A 19,308-nucleotide genomic window follows, 5' to 3' on the forward strand; every position below is an offset into this window, starting at 1 on the left:
AACCGTCCCCATCAAGGGGCACCTGGCTGGCTCAGTCGGCTAAGTGTCTGCCTTTGGCTCAGGTCATGATCCCAGGGTCCTAGGATCGAGCCCCGTGTCAGGCTCCCTGCTCAGTGGGGAGCCTGCTTCTCCCTCCCCCTCTGCTGCTCCCCCTTCTTGTGCTCTCTCTCTGTGTCAAATAAATAAATAAAATCTTAAAAAATAAAAAAGAACCGTCCCCATTAAACACATTACATAATAACATGACCCCAGCTTAAGATTGGATGGTTTATAGAAACTAAAAATAATAAAGGACTTAATGCTGAAGTAAGTACATCCCAGTCAAAATGCAGTCGAAAATGCAGTCGACAGCATTCAAATCCCTGCGAGGGACAATAATTCCATTTGGAGGCAGGGAGGGGTTGGCCAGAGCTCACACTATGAATGTCACCGATTCAGGTATGCGGTTATGACTCAGTCACAGACAGGAATCACTGAGATTCACAGACAGAAAACACAGTGAGTGAGTCTTCCGCTCCAATACTGAAAGGTCTTCCTCGAAGAGCTTTTTGAACAGGCAGTGGTGGTCTGCCAGAAAAGATATTTAGCACAGAACCACTTTTTAAAAGACCAAATTCAAAAAGCTAATTCTCTCACAAATCTTGATACTATGCTCGGCACAGAAGATGTATTTCCATTGGGAGGCATGAAAAATACATTTGCATAAGTAAATATGGTCTGCACTGAAGCAGTATGAAAATGTAAGCCTTTATTGGAAAGGAGTAAACCAAACAAAAAGCTAAAGAAAGCCAAATCTCTGTTGTTCGGGTGCAAGCAAGAACACTCAAGAATCAAAGGTCAACAGAACTTTTGTTATGGGCCACACAACTAAAACTTGCCACCAAACTGTTGGCTTACAGAGCTGCTCACCATTCTGCAACCTTCTAGATCATGCTGAGTTGAGCGCATTTTCCCAAAGGTGAACGAGTGAAAAGTACAGGGCTAAAGGTGACCTGAATGGGGCAGTTCCTGCTCCAAGACGAACCTCAGTAGCTGCAGTTATCAATTGGGTATATCCCAGAGCATTCCCAGAGACTAAACGACATTGACATATGTGGGGTCATTTGAGTTCAGTTTTTTCTGCTCAAGATCAATGCTGACTTAAGCTATCAGGGAAAGGGAATACACACAACTTCTTTCCGAAATCAGGAGGTAAAAGGGCAATCCCTAGCACAAGAGAGGTTAGGTGCTGGAGACTAAATCAAGAGAAGTACTGAATAAATAATCTTGAATAGAACTTGGCAAGAATCCCGTATACTTTCCAGTGGAAGAATATGGCCCCAGTTCTGTGATCTTTCCTACTAACAGGGACTTCTGCAAAACACAGAACTCAACATCTAAGGAATTTAAAGCACTTTATAAGAGTTAACTCAATCCCCTATTACATTCCTCTCTGGTAAAAAAACAAATTTTGCAGGACTCATTTCGCCCCGTGGAGGATGAAAAGCACAAAGATGAAGTGAATGACTTAAAATGCATCCCTCTTTGCCTTGATGGCCAGAAGCAAATGTGAAACATCCTTTCAACATGAAGAGTGACTTCGTGAAAAGTTTTAATGGAAACATAGCAAAACCCACACATCCACAGGAATATTAGCCCCTTCAAAGACTACATGCTGATTACAAAAATGCCCGCCAATGCTCAACATATCTTAGCAACAACTCTTTTAAGGCTACCTTCATGTATATAACATCCTTTTGAAATTTTTAACTGTGGCAAATTTGGTTCTTTGAAAGTGGAATTTCGTATCTGTATGTTGGCAGTACATTTAGAATCATCAAGCTGGATATTTTTTTTAAGATTTATTTATTTATTCTAGATAGGGGGGAGAGGCAGAGGGAGAGAGAATCTCGAGCAGACTCCACACTGAGCACAGAGCCTGATGCAGGGCTCAATCGCACAACCCTGAGATCATGACCTGAGTCGGACACTAACCAACTAAGCCACTCAGACACCCCATCAAGCTGGATATTTTTTTTAAGATTTTATTTATTTATTTATTTGAGAGAGAGAGAATGAGAGAGAGAGAGTGCGCACATGAGAGCGGGGAGGGTCAGAGGGAGAAGCAGACTCCCTGCTGAGCAGGGAGCCCGATGCGGGACTCGATCCTGGGACTCCAGGATCATGACCTGAGCCAAAGGTGGTCACTTAACCAACTGAGCCACCCAGGTGTCCCTGTATATTTTTTTTTTAAGATTTTATTCATTCATTCATAAGAGACAGAGAGAGAGAGGCAGAGGGAGAAGCAGGCTCTCCGCTGAGCAGGGAGCCCAACTCGGGACTCAATCCCAGGACCCTGGGATCATGACCCGAGCCGAAGACAGACACTCAACCATCTGAGCCACCCCAGCGCCCACAAGCTGGGTATTTTTAATCAAAAGGGTAAATACTTTTATTAACTGGTTGTAAACTCCCTCTAAGAAGAATTCTTAGGGGTGCCTGGGTGGCTCAGTCAGCTAAGGGGCTGCCTTCGGCTCAGGTCATGATCTCAGGGTCCTGGGATCCAGCCCCACATCAGGCTCCAGGCTCAGCTGGGAGCCTGTTTCTCCCTCTCCCGCTCCCCCTCTCTGTGTGCACGTGCACTCTCTCTCTCTCTGTCGAAGACAACTTACATAAGCACATAAATTATTCAAAAATTGTCGAAGACAATTTACATAAGCACATAAATTATAACCAGTAAGTCCAATGGGAGAGAAAAATAAATAAATAAATAAATCTTTTTAAAAAAATAAATAACAACAATTCCTAAATTGTTCCAGAATTCCTTTCCAACAGCAGCAGCTACAGAATAAGCAGGCAACCTCCCCAGATGACCTCTTTGAAAGCCATATTTCACTTCTTACAATGTCTTTGGTATTGGCACTGTGCATGTGCTTAATCAACTAGGGAACAGCTATGTCTGATACCATCTCTTCTCATGTTTTTCATTCATTCAAGAAATATTTATGGTACATCTAACATGTGCTAGGTACTATGCTAAAGATATAGGTATATGCTAGAGATATAATGGTGAGCAAAAACAGGCCCACCACCTGCCCTTACAAAGACAATTTACATAAGCACATAAATTATAACCAGTAAGTCCAATGGGAGAGAAAAAGATTCATGGTGATGTAAGAAAGATTCATTATAAGAGTGAGACCCAACTCGTATAAAGAGGCTTCCCCGAGGAAAGAAGATTTGAGCTGAAGATAAATAGGAGTTAACTAATTAAGCAAAGGGGACTGATAGGGAGACATATGGAGATGGTAAGGGTAGGGAGGAATGACACTCTGAGTAGTGAACAGCATGTGCAAAGACTCTGTGGCTTTTTAAAAAAGTATGAGCACATTAAGAACTGAAAGACAGTGGTGCTAAAGTATTGTGAGCTACTGAGAGAAGGGTATGAGACAGGCTGGCAAGCTAGTCAGGCTGGACCCTTCAGAGCCCGGCACACATAAGGATCTTTACCTTAACGAGAAGGCCTAAGCCTCCTAAAATGGGAGGGACAATGGGAAAGGAAAATGACACCATGAAATCTGCATTGTTTAAATATCACTAAGGCCAAGAGCACCTGGGTGGAGCAGTCATTTAAATGTCCAACTCTTGGTTTAAGCTCAATTCATGATCTCAGGGTCATGAGGTCGAGCCCCGTGTCAGGCTCCACAACTCAGCAGAGTCTGCTTAGGAATCTCTCTCCCTCTCCCTCTACCCCTCCCCCCACACGCTTTCTCTCAAAATAAATGAATTTTTAAATAAATATATACACATATAGATATACGTGTGTATATACATATACACATGTATACATATATATATACATATATACACACACATACACATCACCAAGGCTGGAATGAGGAACCAACTGGAGAGTAGACAGGGTAGAAGTAGGGGGCGCCTGGGTGGCTCAGTCGTTAAGCATCTGCCTTCGGCTCAGGTCATGATCCCAGGGTCCTGGGATCGAGCCCCACATCGGGCTCCCTGCTTGGCGGGAAGCCTGCTTCTCCCTCTCCCACTCCCCCTGCTTGTGTTCCCTCTCTCGCTGTGTCTCTCTGTCAAATAAATAAAAATAATAAAATAAAATCTTTAAAAAAAAAAAAAGACAGGGTAGAAGTAGGAAGACCAGTTTAGAAACTACTGTAATCATCTAGAAGAGAGGGTAGAGTTAATGCAGATTAAAGAAATGAATGGACTTGAGAGATACCAAGGATGTCAACTCGATAAAGGGTTGGATGGTATTCTCCGTGATTTAGTCAAAGATGATACTTTGGTTTTGCCTAAGAGTTCCTTGTTTGTTAATTATTTGCAAACCAAAAAGCATCATTCAAATGCTAGGATTCTTTTTCCATCAGCTTTCTACATCATAGTTTGTTTTCTTTTAAATGAAGAAGAAAAAGTAGCAAAGAAAAAAACAAAACTTAAGAAGTAACTCATTTGATGTAAAAATGTGGGTTCCTGAAAAATTATGCTACAACTGGTGAATAAGAGAACCTATTTCATAAAGAATATTACTGAGTAAACATTTCTTCCCTGCACATAAGCATACACTAAAAAATGCCGAACAGATTATCATGATACTGTATCAAGTGAAATGTAAACCACTATCTTGATTATTTCCATACATCACTTCTTCTTTATTGCAGGGTACATAAATTGGGTGATTTTACAACCCTTAAAGGATGGTATGGCTGAGAAATTTAATAATCACCAGCAAGTTTTATAATAAACCATTTAGTAAGCAACTACAGTGCCCAAGAGGCTTGCAGGGATTTAAATCTATTCTTTCACAAATGACTTTACCCACATGGAAAAGTTATTTTTATATCTATGTTACTACAATATGCCACCTCCAGTCCACACCCTCCAAAGAAATACGGCTTTCCTGTAAGACTGGAGACAATGTCATAGCAATATAATAAGTTCAAAATGTAGTCAGCCTTCTAGACTATCTGAACACATATGCCACAAAAAGTCTAATTTTGGCCACATGTTTTTTTTGTCTGACTTATACAGACCAATTTGTACTGCAGCTCAGAACGAACATAAAAGAAGGAACTGGGTTTTAGTCGTCTCATGTATCAACAACAAATGTACCAGCTAAGTTCTAATTCCATGAGCTAAAAAAAGACGGTCTAATTCTGAGATTTCGCAACTAGAGTTTACACCAACCCTTCAAAATGCAGCTTTTAACTTGGGAAGGAACAAATTCAATATGAAAAACACCAAGGAAAGACTATAAAACCACAGTAATGTCAATAAACTGACTTCTAAAGGCTAAATGCACTTTTAGACATGCTGCTTTTGGTGACTGAAGTCATGACCCAGGCATTATGTGATCAGAGATTGTGCACATGAATTTGTTTTCCTTCCCTTAAAAAAAAAAAAAATTAAGGTACTCAAGTATACGTAAAGTAACTTGAATATTCTACAACAGTATCCTAACAGCCATTATCATTTTTTTTAAAGATTTTATTTATTTATTTGAGAGAGAGAATGAGATAGAGAGAGAGAGCATGAGACGGGGGAGGGTCAGAGGGAGAAGCAGGCTCCTCGCCGAGCAGGGAGCCCGATGCGGGACTCGATCCCAGGACTCCAGGATCACGACCTGAGCCGAAGGCAGCCGCCCAACCAACTGAGCCACCCAGGCGCCCCAGCCATTATCATTTATAGCACATACACTTAAGGCTGAATTGGGCATACAGCAGTGTTTTGAGAAATACTGTATTTTTGATATGCCACAATAGCTCTTTGAGAAATGCTGTGCTCTACATCATTGTGTGTGTGTGTGTGTGTTTTTTAAGATTTTATTTATTTATTTGAGAGAGAGAGAGCACAAGCAGGGGGAGAGGCAGAGGGAGAAGCAGACTCCCCGCTGAAGAGGGAGACCGATGCGGGGCTCGATCCCAGGACCCTGGGATCCTGACCTGAGCCGAAGGCAGACGCTTAACTGACCGAGCCACCCAGGTGCCAGTCATGTGGTTATTTTTAAGGTATAATTTTAAATCTTTCCGGCACGGGGTGAGAAGGAGCAATCATGAAAAATCTCATTATTTGGGGGAAAAAACAATAAATTAGATTTCTCAAGCCTTATAACACTGTAGTACTACCTAAAAGAGTAATTCATAGAAAAATATTAATTACTACAGAGCTATGCCAGGGAATATACTCTATAGACCAGGTTGTGGATCACTGAGACATTTTATGATCACATGAAAACAGAGTTGAAAGTTAGGTTCTATAATAAAAATGCTACCCCTTTTATAATTTCATCTGCTTGGGAAAGATGTTATAATACAATAAATTACTTTGCCCATGAGTCTTCACAGACAACCATGCCACGTCACACAATCACCAAGATTTTAGTGTAGAAGAGAAAAAGGACTTAGCTAAACCTCAGGTCATCTTACATCTTACAATTTCTGACTCCAGGGGCACCTGGGTGGCTCAGTCGTTAAGCGTCTGCCTTCGGCTCAGGTCATGATCCCAGGGTCCTGGGATCGAGCCCCGCATCGGGCTCCCTGCTCCGCGGGAAGCCTGCTTCTCTCTCCCACTCGCCCTGCTTATGTTCCCTCTTTCGCTGTGTCTCTCTCTGTCAAATAAATTTTTTTAAAAATCTTTAAAAAAAAAACAATTTCTGATTCCAAGTAAACCGATTTTCATTCATCCTTCATGTTTCTTGAGAAGCACAAAGAAATGTCTAAAAAGGTAGTGAAAAGTTGAAGGATTCACCAGGATGTTAGGAATCTCACACCTAATTCTCATTAACAGGAAAAAATTGAGGTTTGTGTTTATCTGAGGTTAATGTGATATATTGTCCGGATGCTGAGAGTAACAGATTACTAAGGAATCCTGCTCTGAGAGTTTACCTTTCTTGTTTTTACTTTTTATTATGGCAATTTTCAAACACATAAAAGGAGAGAGAACAGTACAATGAACTGCCATCACTCAGCTTAAAAATTAACAATTTATGGGGGCACCTGGGTGGCTCAGTTACTTAAGCATCTGCCTTTGGCTCAGGTCATGATCCCAGGGTCCTGGGATCAAGCCACGCATCGGGCTCCCCGGGGAGTCTGCTTCTCCCAATGCCGCTCCCCACCGCTCGTGCTCTCTCTCTCTCAAATAAATAAAATCTTTAGAAAAAAAATTAACAATTTATGGCCAATCCTAACTCAGCCAATCATAATCTCTTACTGGCACTCCTTGCATCCGCTGGGTCATTTGAAAGTGAAAGCAAATCTCATATACCATATCTAAACTAAGCAGAATAAATGCCGCCCAAAGATAGATCACTTCCTAATCCCCAGAAGCTGTGAATACTACCTTCTATAGCAAAAGGTATGACTGTAATCTAGGACTTTAAGGAGGAATTTATCTTCATTTACCCAAGGAGGCTCTAAATGCAATCACGTGTTCTCATGAGAGGCAGAGGGAGATCAGACACAGATGCACACAGAGGAGGGGATGTGAGAGTAAGCAGAGAGGTGCAGCTACAAGCCAAGGACAGCCATCAGAAGCCGGAAGACACAGGACGCCTCACCTAGCACCTCAGAGGAACATGGCCTGCCAACACCTTCAGTTTAGAATTCTGGCCCCCACGACTATGAGAAAATTAATTTCTCTTCTTTAATCCCCCCAGTAGGTGGTGATTTGCTAAGGTAGCCATAGGAAACTAATACCAAACCATATAAACCAAAAAAAAAGTTACTATGCATCATTAAGAAATAAGGACTCTTTAAAATAATAATACCACTATTATTCCTTTCTTCTTTTTTTTTTTTTTTTTAGTTTAGAGAGAGTATGCACTCATGCACAAGCAGGGGGAAAGGACAGAAGGGGAGGGAGAGAGACAAGTAGACTGCACTGAGCCCAGAGCCCAACGCAGGGCTTCGCTCAATCTTAGGACCCTGAGATCATGACCCAAGTGGAAACCAAGAGTCGGACAGTCAACTGAACCACCAAGGCACTGCTATGGACTTTTAGGTGCCTGGGTGGCTCAGTCGTTAAGCGTCTGCCTTCGGCTCAGGTCATGATCCTAGGGTCCTGGGATCGAGCCCCACATCGGGCTCCCTGCTCAGTGGGAAGCCTGCTTCTCCCTCTCCACTCCCCCTGCTTGTGTTCCCTCTCTCGCTGTGTCTCTCTCTGTCAAATAAATAAACAAAATCTTCAAATAAAAAACAAAAAAATAAAAAATAAAACAAGAAACTTCATGGATGGTTCTGTATATTTCCTATCACATCAAAATAGTACTACTATTAGAAGTAGTATCTACTTCTCTCTCTTTTTGTAACATTAAGATTGATCAGTGGGTTCAGGGGTTATTAGCCTAATCCATCATTATAAAGTTTGCCATCAGCCTTTGACCCTTAGTCACTGGTGACCATTCTCTAGAACTATTATTTCATTAGGAGTAATAAAATGGTTATATTTTATCATTCCTTCTGCATTTATTAGCTAGAATTCTTCTAAAAACACGGTATTTTTCAAACTATTTGGTTACTCTGAAATACAGTTTTTTGGCCTTTTCTTCCTCCCCCAGGAAAGGTACTATAAATATGCTTGATAACATCTAATTTTTAAGGGAGTGCCAGGACGAACACAACAAAGTGTTTGACTACAAAGACCACCTTGTCTATGCTCATTGAGTGTAACTTTCCAACTGCATTCAACTTAGTTCTCAAATTACCAATTCAAATACTTTTTCTACAATGTAAAACCTATTATTAAATAAAAGCCAGGATCGGGGCGCCTGGGTGGCTCAGTTGGTTGAGCGACTGCCTTCGGCTCAGGTCATGATCCCAGAGTCCTGGGATCGAGTCCCACATCGGGCTCCTGGCTCAGCGGGGAGCCTGCTTCTCCCTCTGACCCTATCCCCTCTCATGCTGTTTCTCTCTCTCTCTCTCTCTCTCAAATAAATAAATAAATAAATAATCTTTAAAAAAATAAAAATAAAAGCCAGGATCCAGTATAACACGTCAAATTGATGTCAGTTCTTAGGATCTATGCCCTATCAGATCATTCCAAACTCCTCAACTAACCACTCCAAACCATTCGCTCTGAGTCTACTTTATTCTGTTTCACTAATACAAATCATCTTCTAATTCCACACTCTGTGCCTTTGGTTTAGTGTTCTTCACATCTGCCTCTCTCCCTGCGACCCACTAAAGCTGTCCTCTTCCTCCGCCAGGAGTAAAAACACCAGCTCTGGCTGTCCAGCACCCCTCCTTACTTCTGAGAAAAGTACAATCCTTCTTTTTAGGAAACTGTTCCTCTTCCCCACCCCGACCATGTATTTCTTTTTTTTTTTTTAAGACTTTATTTATTTATTTATTTGACAGAGAAAGAGAGAGCGTGCACACAAGCAGGGGGAGCTGCAGGCAGAGGCAGAGGGAGAAGAAAACTCCCCGCTGAGCAGGGAGCCCGATGCGGGACTCGATCCCAGGACCCTGAGGTCAAGACCTGAGCCGAAGGCAGATGCTTAACTGACTGAGCCACCTCGGCGCACCCCCCAGCTGTGTATTTCTAAATGGGGCTACCATTTACCAGATTATTTGTGCCACTGGCCATAAAGAACAAGCATGTCACCCAAGAGAGGTCAACCAGAGCCAATCCTGGGATTCTGAGATTTGGACTAAGGGAAAAGGTCAGGCCCCCTTTCTGGCTGCTCTTTGGCTTGCTGGCAGCCATGCCCCAGCCATGCCCCAGCCATGCCCCAGCCACGTGGAGGGAACTGACCTAGAGAGAAGGAGAGATAAGAGACAGAGAGTCTTGGTGGTACAGGAGTTTTCAGTTTTGGCTTCCCAGAGACTCATGTCACTTGTTCCATACTTTGGCCATGTAAGCCAATAAATACCCCTTCCATACAGTTTAATTTCTATAATTTATGACCAAAGAATTCCTGATACAATCCCCACCATGATTCTTGAAAACTCTGACCACAGTGACCTCTGTCTTGTTTCTTATTATACTTTCTGTACAAATGACACTTCATTACCTACTGTCCTGATTTTTTATGTGTCAATTACATATCTGTTGCCATCTTTTGTGGCCCTGCAGACATATATTTTACACACCCCTTGACCGCACACCCCCTAGTCTCTAGAATGGTGCTAATTGAGCCTCCATACATAAATAACAATTACCATGCATTGATTTTTTACTACCATGCTAAGCACTTCACAGCTGTTATTTTATTTGACCCTCACAAAAACTCCCTGGGATTGGCATTCTTATCTCCACTTAACCATGGGGATGCCAAGGTTCATCAGAGGAAAATAACTTGTCCAAAATCACACATTTACTAAATGGCAGAGCAGGGATTCGAAACAGATTTGGATTTAAGTTGCCATCCTGCCTTCCACAGTAATAAATCTTTGCTACTGAACTTACCAGAGAGTACATATGATCAGAGACTTCCATTTAACCCCTGAGTTTCCACTAACCTCATAGTGCCTTTCCTCCATCATTAACAATAACATTAACATATTAATGTGTAAATAAATGAGCTATCTGAAAATAAGTATCTTGAAAAAGCTGTAATACAATTTTGCCAAAATTGCTACTGGCAGCCTGAAGACTAAATGCTGGCATTTCTCTTAAAGTAATAGGTAAAAGGAATGAATATTTAAGACCACTCTGTCAGAACAAGTTGTATACAACTCCCCTGGCAGTGATATTTCAAAACAGCAAAAAGAGATTTGTGAGCACCTGTCATTGTGTGACCCGCCTACAGCTCTCCAATTGCTCAGAGGAATATTCCTGTGCCATCATTAGACGCTAATAGTTATCGAGCACCCCCATGGCTTGGAGGCAAGAACAGAAGATCTTTAGGAAGAAAATGGTTTCTTTCATCTTCACAGCTCAGGAGGAGAGAGGCCAAGATAGTAAAGGCAACCTAGTGGTAGAGAATGTGAAAGTCACCAGTTCTCATCCCTACATGATCTGCATCCTTCAGGCCAACTTTCTCAACCCCATGCTTATGTCTCCTATTCCTGCTGGACAGATCCACATGTAGCTCTTGCTAGCCAATTAACTTTGAGGCAACAGTTTTTCAGCATCTAGCCAAGTATCTTCCATGAAAAAGATTCCCATAGGGGCGCCTGGGTGGCTCAGTTGGTTAAGCGACTGCCTTCTGCTCAGGTCATGGTCCTGGAGTCCCGGGATCGAGTCCCGCATCGGGCTCCCTGCTCGGCAGGAGTCTGCTTCTCCCTCTGACCCTCCTCCCTCTCATGCTCTCTGTCTCTCATTCTCTCTCTCTCAAATAAATAAATAAAATCTTTAAAAAAAAAAAAAAAGATTCCCATAAATGTATGTTGGTCATTGTCTGTTTCTTTTCTACCCTTTCTCATTTTTATCACTTTCCTTGAGGACTTTACACCACACAGGCATTCTTCTGGGGAACAGAATGATTGTCCCTAACTAACTAAAAGGCCAGCAGATGTCAAAGAGACACACTCCTCACATATCATTTTGCAACAACACAGCCAAGGGCAGGTATGCCCAGCACACACTGAAGAACGCATCTCTTGGTGAGACAAGATTTTGCTAAGTTGCATACTTTGGTGAAAGACCCTAAAGAATGAAAAGTTGTCTCACACTCAAGAATACCTCATATATGCTGGGCGCCTGGGTGGCTCAGTTGGTTAAGCGACTGCCTTCAGCTCAGGTCATGATCCTGGAGTCCCGGGATCGAGTCCCACATCAGGCTCCCTGCTCAGCAGGGAGTCTGCTTCTCCCTCTGACCCTCCTCCCTCTCATGCTCTCTGTCTCTCATTCTCTCTGTCTCAAATAAATAAATAAAATAAAATCTTTAAAAAAAAAAAAGAATACCTCATATATGTAATCATATACGGAAATAAAACCATATATGTAAAAGTGCTTTGTAAACCATGAACAGCCAAGGGACTATAAATTCCTCCTGTTATGACGTGACTATTACAAAGGCACAGATCTGGGGCGCCTGGGTGGCTCAGTCATTAAGCATCTGCCTTCGGCTCAGGTCATGATCCCAGGGTCCTGGGATCGAGCCCCACATCGGGCTCCCTGCTCCGTGGGGAGCCTGCTTCTCCCTCTCCCACTCCCCCTGCTTGTGTTCCCTCTCTTGCTGTGTCTCTGTCAAATAAATAAATAAAATATTAAAAAAAAAAAAGGCACAGATCTGAGGAATAGGTAGTTATATGGTTTGAAAGGACCTGGTTGGACAGAAGTGAACTTCAGTTAACAGGAAGGAAAGAGGGGAGACTTTTCAGAGGATACAAGAGAAAGGCTAAGCAACAAAGCAATAAATGGTAGGGGGTGAAGAGCTCCAAATCAGCAAACTCCCACTCATTTCAACAAATGTGTCTTCAGTGTCAGGCATGGGTCTATGTCTTGGGATATGTGGCCAAAGAAAGCCAATAATAACATAGCCAAAGATTCCTGTACTTCATGGAGCTCTATATTCTTACTCAGAGAGAAAGTCAATAAACAATACACATAATAAATAAGTAAATTCTAGTATGTTAGAAGATACGTGCAGGAGAGCAGACTAAGGAGGATGGAGAGTATAGAGGGCTTCCAATATTTTGAGCTTAAAAGATGAGCTGAAGAACAGAAGGATGTCAGATTTTGAATGGTGTTCCTCAAAAACGACATTCAATTGCAGGAAAAATGAGGACAATCATACTCTGAGTGAATAAAACTTGCATAAAATTTGATAAATCCAAATCGCCGAGGAACATATAGCTCATTTTCATATTTCTTCTCCTCCCCCCTTGTTCAAAATTATTGACAAAAATGTGCTATATAGCATATTTACAGAAGAAGATATAAAAAGACTTAGCCAGAGTCAGAGCAAAGGGAATTACAAGAGACAAGAGCAAAGCAGAGGACAGCAAGAGTAGTTGCAAACCGGGGCACATGGGTGGCTCAGTTGGTTAAGCAGCTGCATTCAGCTTGGGTCACGATCCCAGGATCCTGGGATCGAGCCCCGCATCGGGCTCCCTGCTTGGCGGGAAGCCTGCTTCTCCCTCTCCCACTCTCCCTGTTTGTGTTCTTTCTCTAGCTGTCTCTCTCTCTCTCTGTCAGTTAAACAAATAAATAAAATCTTTAAAAAAAAAGAGTAGTTGCAAACCAGCAACTCAGGAACGGGCTAATTCACCAGAACTTTAGGACTCAGTTTTGTTCTTAAGAAAAGTTGGCTCTAGGGCAAGGATGATATATGGGTTTCACTTCCGGTAACAACCCCAAACAACTGGCGGAGTCTCCCTGCAGCACAGCCACGGATGAAGACTTCTGGGTCCCACTGAAAATGAATTACATGTTTATTCCATGGGCTCAAGATAGAGTGTGGGCATGCAAGCCCAAAACGCTGGCCTTTCCTTCCCTAAGTAGATCTTGGTGCTTAAAAAAAAAAACAGGTAAACATTCACCAGCCCCCTACTAAGTGAAAGGTAACATCAAGAACAGTGGAGAATTTGGAAGTACAGAGCTTGGTCCGGGTCCTAAAGGAATTTATAATCTAGAAGAAGGTCAAATATATAAAAGATAACATTACAAGGCATCAAATGACTAAGTTTGTAAGATTTCAGCCCAGAGATTCACATGCCAGGAAATTGCTACAGCAAGAGATAGCCAAGAAAGGCTTACAGGAGGACACAGGCTCTGAACTGGGCTTTGAAGAACACACATCGTTGAAATAACTAGAAAGAGGAAGGGCTACTCCCAGCAGAGTTGGACAAAAAAGAAGAGGTAGGATGTGCTCAGGAATGAGAACAGACCAGCATGGCAACCAGAGCACAGATGGATGCCTTGCGTATCACTCAGTATTCTCTGGAGAAACGGAACCAATAGAAGATTTTATACACACACACACCAGACAGAGATATTTATTATAAGGAATTGGTTCATGCAATTATGAAGGCTGAGAAGTCTCACAATCTACAGTCAGCAAGCAGGACACCCAATAATGTAGCTCAAGTTCTAGTCCAAGTTTGAGTCTACAAGCAGAGAAGATTGATCGCCTAGCTCAAAGATAGTCAGGCAAAGAGTGTGAATTCTTCCTTACTCGGTTTTTTTTTTTGGTTCAATTCAGGTCTTCAACAGACAATGAGATCCACCCATAATGACAAAGGCAACCTATTTTACTCAGTATGCCACTTCAAATATTAATCTCATCCAGAAACACCCTCACAGACATACCCAGAATACTGTTTAACCAAATATCTGGGCCAGTCAAGCTGGCACATAAAATTAATCATCCAGGGGCGCCTGGGTGGCTCAGTTGGTTAAGCAACTGCCTTCGGCTCAGGTCATGATCCTGGAGTCCTGGGATCGAGTCCCGCATCGGGCTCCCTGCTCGGCGGGGAGTCTGCTTCTCCCTCTGACCCTCCCCCCTCTCATGTGCTTGCTCTCTCTCATTCTCTCAAATAAATAAATAAAATAAAATAAAATAAATTAATCATCCCACTTTGAGTTGAGTCATTACCAGTAGACTATAAGGACCATAAGCAGTGACATGCGCAGAGCCGTACTTTATAAAATCAAACTGACTATGGCATGAAAATGGATTAGAGAAAGAAAAACTGGAAACAAAAACAAGATAAAAAATATTATAATTGACCATGTGATAGTAAGAGGTAGATCATCAACAAATAAACATGTACAGGATTCTATTCGATATAAGGTACTCTGCTAGGTGATTAAGATGCAGTTACTCTTAAGTGCCACCCTATAGTTTAATTTGATGCCTGGATCCAAATATAGACCTCTCCAACAGGAACTGGAGAAGCAAGCCTAAGGTTCCAAAGGTCAGAGAGGAGGATGCAGATTTATAAATTATCCAGGTAAGGAAGACAGCCAAGTTGAGAGTTTGCCCCAGGCATGTCTATACTGACAAGCTCGGAGGACAGCAGTTTGAGTCAGGCAGGCTTGAGTCGGGAAGCCTCATCAAACCTACTCTGTTTGTGATTCACTGTGAAGGAATGACCACTCCTCAGTGACAAACTAACCCTAGACCATGATCAAGAGGTAGGATTACTTTAAGGCAAAAAAAGGGAGGCAGCAACACAACCAGGCCCCAGACACCTAAACACAAGTAAGGAGCAGATTCATCTGCAGCAACGCTAGGGTCTGCCTTTCAAATAGAACATGCAAGGTCCTAAACGGTCACACGGGAGCTAAGTACCAGGAAGAAAATCAGAGAAGGTCAAACTTAATCAAGCTGATGAGAAATCTGCATTAACCATTAAGTGTTTAATACAACTCAGGTAAACAGTGTTTCCTGAAGCAAATCAAGGCCAACAAAAGTCTCGTCAGATTTTTTCACATGCATTTAAGTGACTACGTCTTGCTTAAAATAAGCAAAAATGTCAACATTTTGTAATATACACAAATAAGAGAGATTTTAAATACTCAAAAAACTGACCTCATGTTACAGAATAGACAATAATCAAGGATACATTAGACAGGCTGCATCTTCCCCAAAAAAGATCAAAATAAGAGCATACAAAAACTATAAAGTACTCCATGTCCTAAGAAATAGTTTTATTAAGAAAATTTTTCGGGGCACCTGGGTGGCTCAGTCATTAAGTGTCTGCCTTCGGCTCAGGTCATAATCCCAGGGTCCTGGGATCGAGCCCCTCATCGGGCTCCCTGCTCCAAGGGAAACCTGCTTCTCCCTCTCCCACTCCCCTTGCTTGTATTCCCTCTCTCGCTGTCAAATAAATAAATAAAACCTTTTAAAAAAATAAAAAATAAAAAAAAATTTTAAAAAAGAAAGAAAATTTTTCATAAAAAAAAAAATCAAGAAACATTTCCCCTAATAAAACAAATATGGACAGACATCATTACTTTTAAGATTTTATTTATTTATTTGTCAGAGAGAGAGAAAGAGAGAGGCAGGCAGAGGGAGAAGCAGACTCCCCGCTGAGCAGGGAGCCTGATGCAGGACTCATCCCAGGACCCTGCGATCATGACCTGAACCAAAGGCAGACACTTAACCGACTGAGCCACCCAGGCGTCCCTGGACAGACATCATTTTGAAGATACACAAAATATTCATGCTAACAGACCTACTAAAGGCATTTTTAAAATACAGCTTATATCACTATCTACTTACACGTGAATACATGCATGTATATATATGTGTATATATACATATGTGTTTATACAGACATATATTTTTTTCTATACTCATTTTGATATGTTACAAAGAAAATCCTAAAATGGATGAACTCCAAGTACAAGTTCTACGAACACAAACCAGATTATGTGTCATTTTGAGGAATGACACATAATCCTCTAACTTAGGGCACCCTGGTGGCTCAGTCGTTAAGTGTCTGCCTTCAGCTCAGGTCATGGTCCTGGGGTCCTAGAATGAAGTCCCACGTTGAGCTCCCTGCTCAACAGGGAGTCTGCTTCTCCCTCTGACCCTCACGCTGCTTGTGCTCTCTCTCTCTCTCAAATAAGTAAATTTTTTTAAAAATCTTTTAAAAATCCTCTGATTTAATGGTTATGAACAAAGCTTGGCCTCAATGAAAATATTAATCTATTCTCTAAGATAGTCAATAAAAACTTTGCCACAGGAATTCCTGAAATGTTCCTGCCTCAATGACCCTAAGTCATGAAATTTAGCCAAAGTATCTTATTTCACATTTTTCACATACAGAAAAGTAAAATCCATTCCTGGCACTTTCTATAAACCTAAAGATCTTAAAATTGACCCATTACCAATATTTCAACAAAGGTAAACTCTAACAATACAAGAAGAGCTAAAATACATTCACTCTGTATTCTGCAAAACCTAGTGGATCCTCTGAACTCCTTAAAGGCATGTCCTAGAATAATGTTCTTAAGAAAATGTTTGGGGAAAAAAAAAAAACCTATGCTCCATAAAAACTAATTAGCAGCTCATCCACCAACTGCAGAGTATTTTTATAGCTGTTATCAATTACTATCTTCTCTTGGGGAAAATATTAAAACCAAAAAGAACCTAAAATGTGAGGAAACGAGGTAAGACTCACCTAAAAGCTCAGGGCCTTTGCTACTATGACCTCCTGCTTCAGGGTCTGATCCCATATTGATCATTTCCATCTTCAGTCTTACACATAAAGAAAAAAGGTACCAATATAACTTTAAATGGAAGAACATATTACAGGAAGTATAAATTAGAGAAATTTAATATTTTCTTGTCTTTGACTTTCACAAAACTTTCCTACAGAAAACACTCACACAGGTGTACTTTAAGAATGTTCTCTAACGCACTGTTCTTAATATAGAAGAATGGGAAACAACCCAAATTTCCAACAATAGGGGGCGCCTGGGTGGCTCAGTTGGTTAAGCGACTGCCTTCGGCTCAGGTCATGATCCTGGAGTCCAGGGATCGAGTCCCTTGGCGGGGAGTCTGCTTCTCCCTCTCCCGCTCCTCCCTCTTGTGCTCTCTCTCTCTCTCACTCTCTCTCTCAAATAAATAAATAAAATCTTTAAAAAGAAAAAAAAAATTTTCCAACAATAGGAAACTGTTTAAAAAACCTGTGATGAAACTTAAAAAACCTGTGATGTAATATTATACAGTCAGAATTCTCTATATGTATGATAATGGAAATACTCTTAAGACCTACTAAGCTAGGGGCACGTGGGTGGCTCAGTCGGTTAAGCAGCTGCCTTCGGCTCAGGTCATGATCCCAGGGTCCTGGGATCGAGCCCCGCATCAGGCTCCCTGCTCCGCGGGAAGCCTGCTTCTCCCTTTCCCTCTGCCTGCCGCTCTGCCTACTTGAGCTCTCTATCTCTCTGTCAAATAAATTAAAAAAAAAAAAATCTTTAAGATCTACTAAGCTAAAAATAAAAACCAAGTTGAAAGTTGTTTAGTAATACCCATGTAGTAATTATCACAATAATATTGTAATATGGAGATAAATTTTGAGGAAAAACCATATAGCACTTTCTCCAGCATATAAGATTACAGTGCACGTTAAATTTAAACATGACATATTTCTATAATGTTTGAATGATGAATAATATATATTATGTGTATAATCAGAAAAAGTTTTATTTTAAGTTACTGATACACTTCGAGGGAAAATAGGAGAAGTTAGGATAAAGAGAAAATGTAGGGTGTTAAAAACTTTTTTTTTAAAGATTTATTTATTTATTTTAGAGAGAGAGAGAGCATGAGTAGGAGGAACAAAGGGAGAGAGAATCTGAAGCCGACTCCAAGCTCAGTGTGCAGAGCCCCACATGAGCCTGAGATCACGACCTGAGCTGAAACCAAGAGTCGGATGTTCAACCGACTGCACCACCCAAGCGCCCCAAAACTTTTCTATAAATCCTCTAAAATAACATCCATCTCTCCCTCTATTTTAGAAAAGTTATATCCTTATTCCTAGAACTTCAAAATTAAGAAACACACATAGATACTGGAAAAGCCCTCTGAGCATCTCCTGTTAGTCATAGCTTCTCAGGATAAAAGTTTAGCCCCAATTCCAGTATTTATCAAATTTAACTGGATTCCTAAACAGTTGCAGACCAACTGCATTAAGTATCTCTAATTCTACTTAAAAGTTATTACAGAATTAACAAAAAAGGTACAGAGTCTACAGACTCTAAAGATATTTGAAGCTTTTTCATAATGGAAATATGAGGAGTTAGAGATAACTACTCTTGAATCGGCAGTTCCGTAACCTATTCAAACACTGTAAAAACTAGATAAAAACAGAAAAGAGAATTACCTAGAAAGGTAACTGAGAAATAACAAGCATGGGGAAATCTTCCACCTGCCTGGAAAGGGGTATGAACTTGCACTAGGAGAGGTCTGTCTGAACAGTCACGGGACCTTGACAAACATTTGAATTCCCATACCTCACTTTCCTCATCTGCAAAATGAAAAACCTGGGCAGAAACCAACTCTATAGTCCTTTCAGCTCTAAAATTCTGAAAACACACCTTTACACTATCCTGGCCAAAGGATTTTTTTTTTAATTATATACCTGCACACATCACAGAATATAAGGTATAAAGTTGTAAGGTAGATAGCCCAAAACAGCAGACTCCTGTGTGGCTCCCTGCCACCCCTGAATTCCATTCCCCAAAAGTAGCTCCTTCAACTCTTGAAAATGTTTCTTCTGGTAATTACTTCCACATTTGTAAATCACACACTTATATTAGTACTTCCTGATTTTTTTCAATTTTAGACATTATCAAAAGTTCTTTTCTCAAATCTATTGGGGCATTTATTCACCTACCCCATGTCCCCAGGTACAGCCACACTGTTGAGATGCAAACAATATAAAAATTACATACACATATATGTGTGTA

At 41.2% G+C, this 19,308-nt stretch overlaps 1 protein-coding gene across 2 annotated transcripts in view; it reads right to left on the minus strand.

Moving 5' to 3' along the window:
* FAM160A1 (family with sequence similarity 160 member A1) overlaps positions 1-19,308 on the minus strand; it is a 227,955-nt gene that overhangs the window by 198,043 nt on the left and 10,604 nt on the right. Inside the window, exon 1 of one of the 2 annotated variants that reach the window (XM_035022905.1) lies at positions 17,019-17,050. The exons of the other annotated variant lie outside the window; for it this stretch is intronic. The gene's annotated coding sequence lies outside the window, so the exon portion shown is untranslated. Of the gene's footprint in view, positions 1-17,018; positions 17,051-19,308 lie in introns of those variants that run through there. 2 annotated transcript variants of the gene reach the window in all.

Source organism: Mirounga leonina, unplaced genomic scaffold (genome assembly GCF_011800145.1).
Source record: "Mirounga leonina isolate KUSES-001 unplaced genomic scaffold, KU_Mleo_1.0 Mir_176, whole genome shotgun sequence".
NCBI classification, from domain to species: domain Eukaryota; kingdom Metazoa; phylum Chordata; class Mammalia; order Carnivora; family Phocidae; genus Mirounga; species Mirounga leonina.